Source organism: Amblyomma mixtum, chromosome 2 (genome assembly GCF_055824585.1).
Source record: "Amblyomma mixtum isolate Tamu chromosome 2, ASM5582458v1, whole genome shotgun sequence".
NCBI classification, from domain to species: Eukaryota; Metazoa; Arthropoda; class Arachnida; order Ixodida; family Ixodidae; genus Amblyomma; species Amblyomma mixtum.
The window spans coordinates 154,303,216-154,319,095 of record NC_143013.1 but is presented as its reverse complement, the minus strand read 5'-3'; the positions used below and the strand labels follow the sequence as shown (position 1 = coordinate 154,319,095).

General features: G+C 49.9%; 1 protein-coding gene across 1 annotated transcript in view; it reads left to right on the top strand.

Moving 5' to 3' along the window:
- Positions 1-11,747, top strand: part of LOC149361326 (uncharacterized) — a 74,370-nt gene extending 62,623 nt beyond the window's left edge. The window contains exon 3 of the transcript XR_016288390.1: positions 11,477-11,747. The gene's annotated coding sequence lies outside the window, so the exon portion shown is untranslated. The remainder of the gene's footprint in view (positions 1-11,476) is intronic.
- The last annotated feature ends 4,133 nt before the right edge of the window (positions 11,748-15,880 follow it).

The window sequence follows — 15,880 nt, the reverse complement described above, 5'->3', positions numbered from 1 at the left end:
GCGCCACGAAGACGAGCTACTTCCGCGTGGCTCGGTTGCGGGGCGCGCTCATACGCCAGGCTCATCTAAGTTCTCGTCCGGTGTTCAGCCGGAGGTAACTCCAGGCTCCTTTCCGTGAACAGGCCTAGCTCGTCAGGACAGGATCACTGCTCCGCCGCCTTGTCGCCCAGGTGACTGGACCAGCTTCGCTCGGTCCTTCGGAAGAGCTTACTTGTCCTGCATGTTGGCAAGAAACGACCGACAACAGTCAACACCCAACACGAGCAAGTGCCTTCCGTCACCCGTCAAAAGACGAGACTTAAAGGTCATAAAAACTCCGCTAGCAATAGTTCTGTCCCCTTTTCGCTCCCTCTTCAAGAAGAGACATATGTGGGATACCAGAACTTTTAAAATCAGAACTCGAACAAAGTGTCAAACGCATGCAACACATGGAATGAAATGAATGTAAATTGGGCCCCTCGAGATCACATGGGCAGGAAAGCACTCGGCTGAGGCCGCAAATGGGGACATCAATTTTGCCACGATTTACGAGCGTACTCGACAACCGTTCCCGAAGTGACAAAATGTAAATCACGAGGAGGTCGAAGGTAGCCTTGCTCAGAGCGCACGGCTTAGTGCGTCAGCGTTCGCGTTTAACTTGCCTTTCTTATAACGAACGACAAGATTGTGCTGCTGGAGTATCATACTCATAGCTCGGCACCATAAGAGGTGAATCAATCACACTCACACTCACGGCCTCTCGCACTCACATCCACTCATTCACACTCACTCTCATGTCCACTCACACTCACAACCACTTACTCACCCTCATACTCATGATCACTCGCACTTAGAACCACTCATTCACACTCACACTCAAGAACAGTCGCACTCAAAACCACTCATTCGTACTCACTCTCATGACCACTCGCACTCACAACCGCTCATTCACGCTCACACTCATGACCACTCGCACTCACAACCACTCACTCACACTCGTACTTATGTCAACTCACACTCACAACCACTCACTCCCACTTGTGTCCACTTTGCACTCACACACACTGACACTCACACTCGCACTCGTGTCCGCTCACACTCACAAGCGCTCACTCACAATCGCACTCATTACCACTCGCACTCACAACCACTCACTCACACTCATTACCACTCACACTCACAACCACCCACACTCATGCGCAACCATATTCCCAACCACTGACTCCCACTCATGTCCATGCAAACTCACAACAACTCACTCACACTCATGGCCACTCGCTCTCACAGCGTCCCTTTCGCGTTCACAACCATTCGCTCAACCTCTTGTCCACTCACTCTTATTCACGTTCACTCATTTTTTTCTTGTTTGCTGACAACGGAGGTGGTGGTGGTGAAAAACTTTTATTCAAAGAGAGCTTGAGGGCTAAAAATCCTGCTGCATGGTCGGTATCCTTAGTCCGGGACACCGCACGACGAGGCCCCGTCTCGCGCTCGCTTGACCAGAGCCCTTTGGGACTCCAGCGTGGAGCAGTTGAGAGGGGCAGTCTCCCACGCCTCTCGGGTGGGGGTGGGGGAAGGTGAGGATTCTGAGTACATGCCCACACCATGTGAAAGATATCGGAGATCTCTCCACAGTGTGGGCAGCGCCCATCTGTGTTCGGATCGAAGTGTTTTGCTATGGCAGGACATAGAAGGGTTGCTGTCTGCAGGCGCCGCAGAGTTCGCTCCTCCGCCTTACTCAGCCCCTTGGCAGGTGCCGGGTAGAGACGGTGGCTGTCGCAAAAATGATTAATGATTTCGCGGAACCGCAGAAGCGGTTTATGAGCTTCTGAGCCAGGAGAGCTAGGATGAGGAGCCCGGTGTGTGAGCGCTCGGGCGGCCGCATCAGCGGCCTCATTGCCTCGTAGACCCTGGTGGCCAGGAGCCCAGATCACTTTTGTGCGAGTTGGATCGGCGAGAGCGCGTCTTAAAATTTCCGAGGCAAGAGGTGATATTTCGCCTGCAAGATAATGTTCACAGGCCCGGCGAGAGTCTGTGATAACCTTTTTCGATTTTGGATCGGCGGCAGCGAGAGCTATTGCGACTTCCTCCGCGGATGAGCGACGGCCCTCGTGGCTCCGCTAGCATGGCCTGAGTCGCAAAGATGTGGTGGTGAGTTGCCCAGGCGTTGTCGGGCTAGTTGGCCAAATTTCACAATTTCTAAGACAGTGGTCTCTCATCACGCATACTCTGTGAACCGAATGCTACTCATGTGTGCCCCCACGCTTGCTGCTAAGATTATGAGTGCCTGTTTAGCGTCAGCTAAGATGCCTAGACACGTTTTTGAACGGTGTCTGTGGGCGTGCGCGGGGTTCTCCATGAGAGTGAGCCAAGTATCAGCGCAGAGCCCCCCCCCCCCGCAACCTCCTCTCACCTAGACGCCTACGGCCAAAACGGAGCGCAAAAATGACGAATGATTATAAAACAATAATTCCATGTGATGGAACTGCAAAATATACAATATATTGTCACGTTTTAGTGACGGCAGTCCAGCGGTCAATAGGACAGCAACAAAACTTGGAAAGAAAGCTCTTTATTTGGCCTGACTTGCGCCTGCACAAGAACTGAATCACTCGGCGGCGGCGTAAGCAACAAACGTGCTCGTCAGTCGTCGAACTACGAATGCCCGCTGCTCGCGGCATCGTTCAATTTAAAGCCCCCAAGGAAACTTCGTGATAACAGGTCGAGATCATCTAGAGTAATCTGGAAACACGTAGATGCAGCTCTTCATGGCTGTGATCAATCGAGATTAGTCCGGTCGCTTCTCGCGTCGCGAACAAAAATGATAACACCCGTTTTCTGCGCCCTTGCGCGAACGAATGGACACTCCAATGATACGTGGCATTACACCCCTCCCAAAGAAACATCGTCCCGATGCTTTAAAATAGAAAATAAACATGGAGAATGCAAACTTCGAGTCCTTTATCGTTCATAATATGGCTTCAGGCGCACGACATGTACGACTTCCGGGCGTGTGCGGCGTCGCTGAGATGCTGTCGTGCCGTCGGGGATAACTTCATAGTCGAGGTCACCGATGCGACGGAGAACACTGTACGTGCCAAAGTATCGTCGCAGAAACTTTTCGCTCAATCCACGGCGGCCTACTGGCGTCCATATCCAAACCCGATCACCTGGCTTGTAATGCGTGTCTCGTCGGCGCAGATTGTAGCGTCGGGCGGCGGTGTGCTGTTGGTCTTGAATGCGAAGCCGCGCAAGTCTTCGGGCTTCCTCGGCGCGATGAAGGTAGGCGGCGACGTCTAGGTTGTCTTCGTCGGAAACGTGCGGGAGCATTGCTTCGAGCGTTGTCGTGGGCTTCCTGCCGTATACCAGCTGGAATGGAGTAAACCCGGTTGTCTCCTTGAGGGCAGTATTATAGCTGAAGATCACGTAGGGCAGAATAGAGTCCCACGTCTTGTGTTCGGGGTCGATGTACATGGAGAGCATGTCTGCGATGGTCTTGTTCAGACGCTCCGTGAGTCCGTTGGTTTGCGGATGATAGGCAGGTGTCCTCCGATGGCTTGTCTGGCTGTATCTTGAAATGGCTTGCGTCAGCTCCGCTGTAAATGCCGTTCCTCTGTCTGTGATGAGCACTTCGGGGTCGCCGTGCAGCAGTGGAATTTGTTCGACAAAAAATTTTGCGACTTCTGTTGCGGTACCACAAGGCAACGCTTTTGCTTCGGCGTAGCGGGTCATGTAGTCGGTGGCCACGATGCTCTACTTGTTACCTGATGATGAAGTTGGGAAGGGGCCGAGGAGGTCCATCCCTATTTGCTGAAAGGGCTTAGTTGGCGGTGGTATGGGGTTCAGGAGTCCGGCTGGTCTAGTCGGAGGCGTTTTGTGTCCCTGACACTCATGCACGTTTTCACGTAGTGGGAAACGTTGGTAGCTAGCCGTGGCCACTTGTACTTCTCCTGGATGCGGTGCAACGTGCGACAAATCCTGAGATGTCCTGATGTCGGCTCATCATGACATGCCTGCATAATTCCTTGCCTGAGATTTTTGGGCACGACAAGAAGATGCACTGTCCTGTTGGGCGCGAAGTTCTTCTTCAGGAGGCCATTAGTGTGAAGGACGAAGGATGACAGTTGGCGCTAGAACCCTCGAAGAGACGATGCGGTCTTGCCTTCCAGGTAATCAACTATGCTTTGCAACTCAGGATCCAAGCGCTGCTGGTGCGCGAAACTGCTGGCGCTTACCGGTCCTAAGAAAGCGTCGTCGTCGTCTTCTTCGCTTCCTGCGTCGACGGGGGCTCGCCACAAGCAGTCTGCGTCGGAATGCTTCCGGCCAGATTTGTAGACTACAGTTATGACTAATTCTTGAAGACGCAGGCTTCAACGAGCAAGGCGGCCGGAGGGATCTTTCAAATTGGCTAGCCAGCACAGAGCATGGTGATCGCTCACGACCTTGAATGGTCGTCCGTACAGGTAGAGTCGAAATTTCGACGTATCCCAAATAGTGGCGAGACATTCTTTTTCGGTCGTCGAATGGTTGTGTTCGGCTTTCGACAGTGAACGGCTAGCGTACGCGATAACTTTTTCCTCTCCACCATTTTTCTGAACGAGCACCACTCCTAAGCCCACACTGCTTGCATCTGTATGAATTTCGGTTTCGGCATTTTCATCAAACTGTCCGAGCACAGGAGGGGACTGTAAGCGGCGCTTCAGCTCTTTGAAATCTTCCTCTTGCGGCCTTTTCGATTTAAAAGGCACGTCAGCCTTGGTAAGTTGGGTCAAAGGTTGAGCGATGCGCGAAAAGTTATTCACGAATCGCCGGTAATAAGCGCACAATCCAAGGAATCTGCGTATAGCTTTCTTGTCATTAGGCTGTGGGAACTCTGCGATCGCAGCCGTCTTCTGGGGTTGGGGCGAACTCCATTCTTGCTTACGACGTGACCAAGGAACAGCAGCTCCTCGCAGGTCAAGTGGCACTTCTCTGGTTTCAGTCTCAGGCCTGAAGAATTGATTGTTTCCGGCACTGTCTGGAGCCTTCTTAGATGGTATTCAAAGCTTGAGGAGAAGACAACAACGTCATCTAAGTAGACTACACAAATTTGCCACTTCAAGGCTGCGAGCACCGTATCCATTACTCGCTGGAACGTCGCTGGGGCAGAGCAGAGGCCGAATGCAATCACCTTGAACTCGAAGAGTCCGTCAGTCGTGATGAACGCAGTCTTCTAGCGGTCTCTTTCATCGACTTCAATTTGCCAGTAGACGCTCTTTAGGTCCATCGATGAGAAGTACTTAGCGTTGCACAGCCGGTCCAATGTATCGTCGTTGCGGAGGAGGGGGTAGACAGCCTTCTTCGCAATGCTGTTCAGGCGGCGGTAATCGACGCAGACGCGAAGGGTGCCGTCTTATTCACTAGAACGACTGGTGCTGCGCAGCGGGTCCTCGATGGCTGGATGACGTCGTGACGAAGCATTTCCTCAACTTGCTTGCGGATAGCTTGGCGCTCTAGCGGCGATACCCGATAGGGGCTCTGTCGCAGTGGTCGGGCGTGTTCGTCTGTTACAATGCGGTGCTCGGCAAGCCGGGTTTGTCGCACATCCGATGCTGATGAGAAGCAATCGTTGTACTTTTGAAAAAGACTGCGTATTTCGTCTTGTCTGCTCCGTGGTAATGCTAGGTTGATATCAAACGGTGGTTGATGGCGTTGGGCAGATGGTTTTGCGGGTTGGTCGGGTAGGGCAAATATATCTTTGATGTCTGCCAGTTCGTCGAGGAAAGCGATCGTCGTACCTTTGTTTAGATGCCGCTATTCTTCGGCGAAGTTGGTTAGCAACACCTGGGCTTGGCCATTTAGGATTAGGGCGACTCCCCTTGCGGTGGGCCAGTCCTCGATCCAGGAGTAGCTGGGTGTTCCCCTCGATGACGCCTTCGGCAGTTTCGATGTCTCCAGTACCTATGCAGGCGAGGACACTCGATCGGGGCGGCACGCGCAATACTTCGTCGATGACGTTTAAGGCAACGTGATGAGTTGCGCTCATCGCAGCAGGTATGGCTTTCTCCGTGGAAAGCTTGATCGACTTAGATCGAAGGTCGATGATCGCCCGATGTTCATTCAAGAAGTCCATTCCCAAAATCACGTCTCGCGAGCAACGGTGTAGGACCAGGAAGATTGTAGCATAGGTTCTCCCATTTACAGTAACTCTCGCGGTGCAGCTTCCTGACGGCGTAATCAGGTTACCACCTGCGGTGCGGATCCGCGGGCCATTCCAAGTTGTTACTTTCCTGAGTCGGACAGCGAGTGGCCCACTCATGACGGAGTAGTCAGCTCCGGTGTCCACCAAGGCAATAACCGTGTGACCGTCGACCATAACTTCAATGTCACTTGTTCGTGTTTTCGTATTGCGCGTTGTCTTCGGTGTACGATCTCGGCTTTGTCGGGTAGTGAGACTGCGGTGGGTGTACACCGACGTTAATTCTCTGTGCGGTGGCATAAGGTTCAAGCCTGGCCGCGTCGTCGTCGCCGGTGTTGTCGCTGTAGTTGAGGCATGGTCTTGCGTTTTCGTCGATGGAGGATCTTTGATCTTGCGCTCAGAAGCAACCTCACCTCCAGAGGCTGCTTTATTCAGTTTAACCTTCGGGGGCTGCGGGAGCGTCCACGCATCTCGTAGCCTCGGCTAGGAGATACAAAGCGCGGTGAAGATGGCGACGGGGAACGTGATAGGCGGCTCGGCGATGAGCATCGTTCCCGACGCAAAAAATCCTCGATTTCGGCTGGTCGCTGGCCGGGTCGGGGTCGTGGAGCGTCGTAAGAGAACCCTCCGATGCCCATTCTTCTGTATGGGCAGTGCCGGAGGACGTGACCGACTTCGCCACAGTGGAAGCATAGTGGCCGGCGCTGGTCGAGAGTTCTCCACTCGTCGCATTTCCTCGGCTGTGTGCGACGCAAGTAGGACGGGCGGGTTGGGGCGAGAGGGGCTTGGGTCCCGTCGTCGAGGTGCAAGACGGCGCACAGCTGCGGCGTAAGTCATGGCTGGAGGCTCCAGAGGCTGCGTGGTCGTACGTGTCACACCCAAGGCCTGTTGGACCTCGTCCCGGATGACGTCGGTGAGCCAAGTGAGCTGCGGCTGCGTTCCTGTTGGCAGCAATCGTCCGAGTTCTCGCACAATTTCACGACTAACCTCCCGCAGGTTATCGTTGTTTGCGGTGTCCATGGAGCTCGCTGACAAAAAACGCTGCTGGCGGTCATAGTGCCGAGCTCTGGCATCAAGAGCTTTTTCCATCGTGGATGCCTCTTCGACGAATTCCGTGACGGTTTTCGGTGGGTTCCGTACGAGGTCCGCAAAGAGCTGCTCTTTGACTCCTCGCATAAGCAGCTTAACCTTTTCATCTTCCTTCGTGCTCCAGTCGGCACGCCGGAAGAGACGCTTCATCTCCTCAGTTTACATTCCAATGGTCTCGTTTGGATGTTGTATGCGAGACAGTAGCAGCTGCTGGGCTCTCTCCTTTCGCACGGCGTTCGTGAAGATCTTCAGAAGCTGCTCCTTGAAGGTTTCCCAGTTCGTGAGGCTAGCTTCCTCATTCTCAAACCAGATTCTTGCTGGTCCCTCCAAGGCGATGAAAACGTACCTACGTTTCGTAGCATCATCCCAGTTGTTGAACAACAGCCATACGGTCGAACTGTTGGAACCATTCTTTGTGATCGGCGCCAGGAGAAGCGTCGAAGGTTGGTGGTATCCGGGGCTGGTGAAGAATGATTGGAGTCGTCGTCTGGGACAAGCTCATGGTGGACGTTTCTACCGGCTTTCGCTTCCGGGTAGGGTCCGGCAGTATACCGAACTCAGGTGCGTCTCCTAGCAGACGTCGGCTTGCGCGGTGGACTGGACTCAGGTCCTGCGGTAAATGACTCAGAGGGCTGGCGTCACGACTTGTAGGGGGTGTCCGGAACATGGGAGCCTACCCAGCACCTCCTTCAGATGTCACGTTGTAGTGACGGCAGTCCAGCGGTCAGCAGGACACCAACAAGACTTGGAAACAAAGCTCTTTATTTGGGCTGACTTGCGCCCGCAAAAGAACTGAATCACTCGGCGGCAGCGTAAGCAACAAACGTGCTCGTCAGTCGTTGAACTACGAATGGCCGCTGCCCGCGGCATCGTTAAATTTAAAGCTGGCAAGGAAACTTCGAGATAACAGGTCGAGATCATCCAGAGTAATCTGGAAACACGTAGATGCAGCTCTTCATGGCTGTGATCAATCGAGATTAGTCCGGTCGCTTATCGCGTCGCGAACAAAAATGATAACACCCCTTTTCTGCAGCCTTGCGCGAACGAACGGACACTGCAATTATACGTGGCAATATTATTCGGCGGTAGTTTTTATTTCAGTCTGAAACATCGGCACAAGAATATATGGTATAGAGAGGATAAGCGCCTGTTTTTTTTTTACAAACAAAATGTTATCAAGGGAGGGGAAAGCTTCAAGGTGCTTGCCAGCGTTTCCTCAAGAGGCCTTGTTTTAACCCAGACGAAGGCAGTCCTCTTGCTGAAACGTTCGAAAGCGACCTGAGGCTTTCCCCAGCCTTATTCACCACTTGAGTGCCGGCAGATGAAGGCAAAGGCAATCACTCGGTCGCTGAGTCACTCATGTAGCATCGCGCTTCCAGAGTGATTTCCATACTCTCTAGACCCCAGAAAATGTGACAACTTTGTTTTTGGTTACTGTCGCTGCAAAAGGAACCTGCAAAGATTGCCTCAAAACGACCCGGCATGTAAACAGCTCTTGAAACGCGAGATCATGGGTATTTGGCCGTTAGAAACCTGCTTGGCCACACCACTGCGCTGAAACAATTGCGGAACTGGCCCGACAGAGTAAATTTATGGGGCAGATTTACTTGACGATTCGGGGTCTAAGACAATTGCGGGCGGGTCGCAGCCCACAACCTTTTGCGCACGCCTATGACGGTGTCTAAGTAACAATAATGAGTTTGCCCTGACAATAGTCTCGTATGAGGTCTAAAGCACGAATATTTGTTCTTCTTTGACCGTGACGTTCGATGACTGCATGAGCACATTAGAGTCAAGTGGCGGCTGTGAATAATTGTCGCAGAGTGGAAAATGGAGCCTGTTTTTAAATCGATCCAGTGATTTCTTTAAAGATAGGCCGCACGTAGAGGATTTCCACGCGTAATAACAATGCTTGGGGTAGTTGCCATTATCAGTCATCGTTGCCGTCATTTACAAGCTTATGTGAGGCTGTGTAAGTATCGGCGACACTTATCGAATCGGTGATTGGCAGCAGTCAGTTCCTTGTCACAGCCGTCCGCCAGTAACAAAAAACGAAGTGAACCATCGCCTTCTATGTTTTCAACAGGCTGTAATGTTCAGCTTTCAGTTGCAAGAAATAAGACCACTTTATATGCAAAAAAAAGAAACAAAAACAAAACAAAACAACTGTTGTGGCTGTGAAGTACCGGCCATAATGTACGCGTATACACAGTTCAGCACCACTTTTTCTGTCCAAAACGCGATTTCGACCGTTGTGCGTGCGCTTTAAAGCTTACCACAGGTTGTTTAAGAATCATATGACACCAAAATCACCGTACTGTGCTCTAAACAGCAATATGTTTGAGCGGTACAGGCAGACAATGCGTGTGTTTCGCATATAAGGTTTTTATTTTCTGCCGTACGCCGTCCGCTGTGGTGGCGTAGTCGTATTTGCGCTCGGCTCATAGTCCGAAGGTTGTCAGTTCGAATCCTGGTGTTTTCATGTATGCTTATTTCTGTTTCCTTTACCGTTACCGGAAACTATCCCCCGGAAAATGTCCCCCTCTTAATTACGCTGGAAATCACGCGTCGTTTGCATTTTTTCATTAAATGTCTGCTCCCGGGGACTAACTGTTGCACCCTGTCCAAGGGGACCAACAGTTACACACTTGCCGTTAGTCCCGAAAAGGAAGATTGCCAGTGGCAGGTGAGCTAGTCCCCAAAAAGTCTAACCACTTGCCCCCTGTTAGCCCCTTTTTTCTAAGAGTGCATAGCCCCAGATTATTCTCCAATGTCGTTCGAGAAAGAATGTGGATGAAACTAATTTGTGAGCCATGTTGTAGCGCATGCCCTTCTGAGAGGATACGACTTTACTCTGGAAAAGTTCTACCCAGAAGTTCTCAGAGGAAATTGAGTATTCGGTTCAGAGGATATCTCATGCTGTGCAGATATCAGTGCGGGTTGGGTTCCTGAAATCGGTGCGTGCATACAGAAGTTAAGGCACTTACTGTACTGAAAACACGAAAAATAAGCAAAATCACATTTCACAAGCTCATTTCGATTTCACTTGCCTAGTGCCAAAGATTACGCTCCATAAATCAGAACCACGCCTTGCACACATAAAGCGGAAGCTTGTATGTGCTTGTTGACTTGCCGTAGGGCAGCCGCCAGCCGCTCAAATTGCCGGCGACGGAGTTTCGCTTTCATGACGCTTACATGAGCCATTTCATGACCACGCAAAAAAAAGTTTTTTTTTGGACTTCGGGGAGAGTGTGGGGGGGCTTAATTTTCAACTATTTCCTGTTCTACGAGCACAGTCCAGTGTCGAACGCGGCGGCACACTTCGACCTTTCACGAAAAACTCCTGTCCCCCCTTCCGCCCGCCGCAAACAGTTTACTGTCTTTTTCTGGTCACAGTTTTGGCTGTGACGTCCGTCGGACGTTTTTTTTCTTCACTGCTTTCCTGGTATTGGCAGTTTGAACTGCAGCACTCCCTTGCACGATAATTTTAGGCGAAATGAAGATTGTCGCCCTAGCTTGATTCATATTAGCTTTGATTTGCTTGTACTGCTTTTCTTTTGTAGTTTTTTCTTGGGCGAAACGGTGACAATACTCAAAAACATTCTATTTTCTAACCCTTTCCCGAGTACATAATAATTAACTTCGAACTGCACTCAAAATGGTGCAGCCAGTTTGGTTGCGACCTCTTATCCACTGCCGAAAATCGCCGCAACGTATAATCACAGTTACGTTTTCCTCTGAATCTTTTAGAGGGAAATTGCATTGGTGATGATTATTGAAGGATTCTTGACGTCTTGCAGATTCGATGTTGCTCAAACACATTACTAGAGGACCCTTCTGGGGAGGTTAAGTTTTTGTTAACAATTAATGAAAAACAGAAAGATACAAGCAAGGAGAAAACTTATTTACATTTCACTGACTCGTAGTTTTACGTGACGAAACCAGCCATCTGTTCCGCCAAAACCGCTGGTTTTAAACCCTCTGTCCCCGCCTACAACGGGGACAGTAACCAATCAGTTAACGCTACAAGCATTCACCCGACAAATCATTGGGGAAACGAAAACCTCACCAATCAACAATTAGGAAAGGACAACACAGCCAACCAATGATTTTGAAAAGAAGATAGGTAATCTCGACAAACAGTGTGCAATACTTTCCACATAAAGATTTCGGAGCATTCTCCCTTCCTCCCTCGAGCTTCACAAACATTCTCGCTTTCCCACGGTGCAGGTTATTTCAACCTCTGGTTAACCCGGGTTCCAAGAAAGCCACATCAAGGCCCATCTGTTCACTACCGTCACTTCTAAACTGTCTTTATGCCTGGAGCTAGCATGGCAATAACCCGTCTACCGCGCCTCAAGCTGTCAACGCGCCCCGCCATAGACATGGGACAAAAGCCATGCGACGCGGATCCGCCTTGGCGCAAGAGCGGGCACAGTGGGATGCGACGTGACGTATAATTTCTCACAGCGAGTTTGACCTTTCCCGTGTTCTCGGAATCCTGTGCTGTCCAGCGCCCCTTATCCCGCTAGGCAGCGAGTTTGACTCACCCCCAGTAGCACAAACGGGGCTCTGAATTGCGGGCCCCTGTGGGCCCAGCACGGGCTGCCCATGGGGGCCCGACGTGGGATATTTGCAGGATTTGCAACTCGACATCGTGCGGGACCCATAGGGGCAGCCCCGTGGGCTTGCTACATAGGACCAGCAGGGGACCCCTATGGTCTAAAACGGTAAAGGGGGCTTTCGTCGGTCCCTTGTGGGACCCACAGGGGCAGTAATGGGCTACTCAGAGGGGACCTGCAGGGAGGCTAAGGTGGCAGTGCAGGGGGAGCCCACATGGGCTAACCCATGTCAGGCCCACATGGGGCCCTCTTGGGCTAGACTGCCCTGGGCCCACTTGGGCATGCCCGCCTCGGGCCCACTTGGGCTAGCCCGCCTCGGGACCACTTGGACTAGCCCACCTCGGGCCAACTTGAGCTAGCCCGCCTCGGGCCCACTTGGGCTAGCCCGCCTCGGGCCCACTTCGGCTTCCTGTGCATGGTTCACCTACGCCGTCTCCACAGGGTCTACCAAACAGCCCTGTGGGCTTCTTAGGGGACACAAGTGGGAAGTCAACAAGGGTTACCCACATTAACCCATAGCTGTATGCCTTTGGGCCCGCCGATTTAGGCATTTTAGGCTTAGCTTGCCAACTCAGAGAGGCTTTGTTCACTTGATCAGTACTTTTTGTGTGCCTGTTACTGCTGGAAATACATTCCACATATCTGACATCACAATGCAACCCCAGGTGGTTGAAATTTCCAGAGCCCTTCATTCACTCCGGCGTCCCTCATAGCATGAGTCGCTTTGGGACGTTGAACCCCCATAAACCATAAACAATGCAGGTAAGAATGCTTCTTATTGATTTATTGTTTTTTCAAGGTGTTTTGAAAATTCGTTTAGAAAAAAGGAAATGACGGAGCAACTGTCGCACATATCTGGGTGGACACCCGAACTGCACCTTATGGGAAGGGAGGAAGGAGGAAGTGAAAGAAAAAAGGAAGAAAGAGCTGCCGTAGTGGATGTCTCCGGAATAACTTGAACCACCTGGGGATCTTTAAAGTGCACGGACGTTAAAGATTCCCAGATGGTCCAAATTATTCCGGAGAGTTCCAAACTCAATTTTGGGCGTTCTTATGCCCCAGTTACAGGGATGAAAGATGGCCCTCCTTCATTCGAGCCCTTCGGCCGCAATCCCTGTCTCTTGCGCCCCGAAGAAATGCAGCCACTCGGTTGTTTATGGTTTTGACAGTGGCTGTGGGGACCCTGCGCTGTACAGCAGCTGTAAAACTGAACAAATAAACATACATATCAAATTGATATTCGGTGGGGAGGGTAAAAATCACGTTGCACAGTATCACAATCACGTCTTTCAGGAAATACTTCATAACCATATGCAATGCTTCAATGCGCAATGCTTGAAATATCAGCAAATTGCTTTCGCTATTAATATCCAGCAAACAGTGAAGCATAACCAAAAGGTCCATGAGCCATTAAATTTGGATGCCTACACTTAATTGATAGCAGAAGTGCTGAAAACCCCACAAGATGATGGATTGAAAATAGCTTTTTCCTACAGTTAGATGGTGTGTTCACAAAATGTCTATAATCCTCATAAGATTCACATGTACTCACCAACAATTGCGCTGTATAGCCGTAGAGTCTTGAAAGCCTGCTTCTCGCCCCGCCCCTCCAATGTATACCTCAGGGCCACAGGGGTTTTTACCACCAACTTCATTATAAGTTTGGTGGCCTCGACAGCGGTGTCACCGCCAATTAGTGCAAGTTGTTTTATCTGAAATGGATTATGCAGATTACATAAAGCGAATATGCCCTGAAAACTATACTATGAATCTTTCAGAAAACTGCCTCTTTGGGGAGCCATCTGGAAGGCTAGATAAAATCAGAAACATGGAGAACAGGGTATACAAATGACTCAAACACACCTATGATCGCAGTGGTTTGACTCAGCTTGCCGATATCAGAATTCCCTCTTCTTATATACACCCGTCTTTGCAAGATCACATTAACTTCCTTTCATGAACGACTCAATGGCATATGCTTCCCTAACAATAAGATGAGGGGAAAAAAGTGACGCCATCACTTTAAGGCCACCTTGAACGAGGACGAGTTCTAATCTGGAGCTACATGAGTGATGTAAGTGCATAATTGTCAGCTGCCATTATCCACAGCAAGGCTAATACTTGCGCTAATGTTTTGTAGTACGCTAGATATGAACTGCAGCAAATCCTCATTCAACTGCACTTGTATAAAATGAAGCTTTCAACTCCAGAAAGACAAATGCAACAAAAGGCAATTTCCCAGCTCAATCCTACGCATCAAAATTTCATAAAAAGGAATCATTATGTTGCCTGTAGTTCATAAGCGCAATTGAAGGAAATGCAATACTAAGGCAAATATTAACTCAGGCAACTATGCTATGCTTATGATGCCAATAAGAGAATAACAATTTTTCAAGTTCAATATGTTGTTGCTGAAAAGAATGAGGTGTAATTAATTCAATTGCCATTTATTCAGAAACTTGAATAATTCGGAATGCCCGCATGGCACAAGACAATGCCAACATAAACCTATGACATCGAAAGCTGTTGAATTCAAACAACAGCACTCACGCAGGTTAATCTGAATGGCTTCCCAACAGTGCGCATGTCAAAGTACGACCAGCACAACAAGTGAGTGACCGAATAGCCCCCTTTAAACATGAACCATGATGCCGTGCTGACCACCCAACTTTAACATGCGGGTGCGATGACAACTGTAGACTCTGTCACCAAAACAGACAATCCAGCCGCACAGTTTCTGCCTGGAATTTCTAAGCTACACGTCCACCTGCTGCAACCACAGCTGTGATCCACACAGTTTCAACGCTGAATGGCAAGTCACTCGTTTATTTTTTTTTTTGAGGCACTTAGCTCTATCATCACCTGCATGTTACTCTCGCTTCCATCCGCATGGTTTCGTCATTCTCCTAGTGTGCCGTATCCGTGCAAGCACTACATGCTGCTCTTCATAGCTAGCGCAGTGGGGTCTCCTCGCATGCGAAGCTGCCACCGGTATTGTGCCACACTAATAAAAAGTCCACTGAGAACCTTTCCACTGTGGAAGAATTTTGTTCGGAAGCTTCTAAATGCTTGCACACAACGAAGCACTTGACAGAGCCCTGGAAAATCATTGCTGCGCAGTTTTCTATGCCAAAAGCAGGCAACGATGTTTCAGCTCCTTGTAGAACAACTTTAGAAATCGTTTCCTTAGCTTTTGTCTTTTCTTTCTGGCCTTTAGTCCGAACTAATGCGCTTTCACAGCATATTTTTTAGCATAGCACCGAGTTTCTTCTAGACCGCAATTCGGCTTATGCTACTAAGATATGATCTGCAGAACAAGTCTGCTTTACTTAACCTAAAAAATTAAAAAAAAAAAAAAGTTAATCTCAAAGCTTCTAATGTAGCTTTCAACAAAATGTGTATTACTGCAAAAGGTCACTAATTTGAACTTCAAGGGACAGGAAAAAAATTCAAATTACCATAATAACCTGAAACACTGACAAGAACCACTTGCACCACAGTAAATATATATAGTGAAAGAATGGGCAACAGTCCCATGTATTTCGGATAAGAACAACACAAAAATGACTATTTTTCGCATTTCCATGAATGCTTTGTTTTATGCGCACTGCCACCAGTGTCAAAGCAGAGCATCTGATTGGTAAGGGTCTCCCTGGAATCTTTCACGGTGCAATGCCGCCGTAGCGGTGCGTCATGGCAGCGTCTCGTAGGAGCAGGTTTCACCGCACAATGCATGAAATGCCACTTGAGTGCACAGTATGGAAGAATAAAAGAACCACGTAGATGGAAGCGAAGGAAACGTGCAGTGCCACCAATGCGCATTCAAAACAGCCCTGAGCTGAGCTTGGTTAGCTGGCTGATGCACGTCCGATAGCCGCTGTCGCCACGGGGTAGCATGAAGCTCATAAAAGCAAAACCAAAACTAAGTGGTCAGCCTATTCTCGGAGGTGAGGCCATTCGTTTTTTCGTCATGCCTGCAGCTGCGTGCACGTCAGATGTGCATGCTCATCTC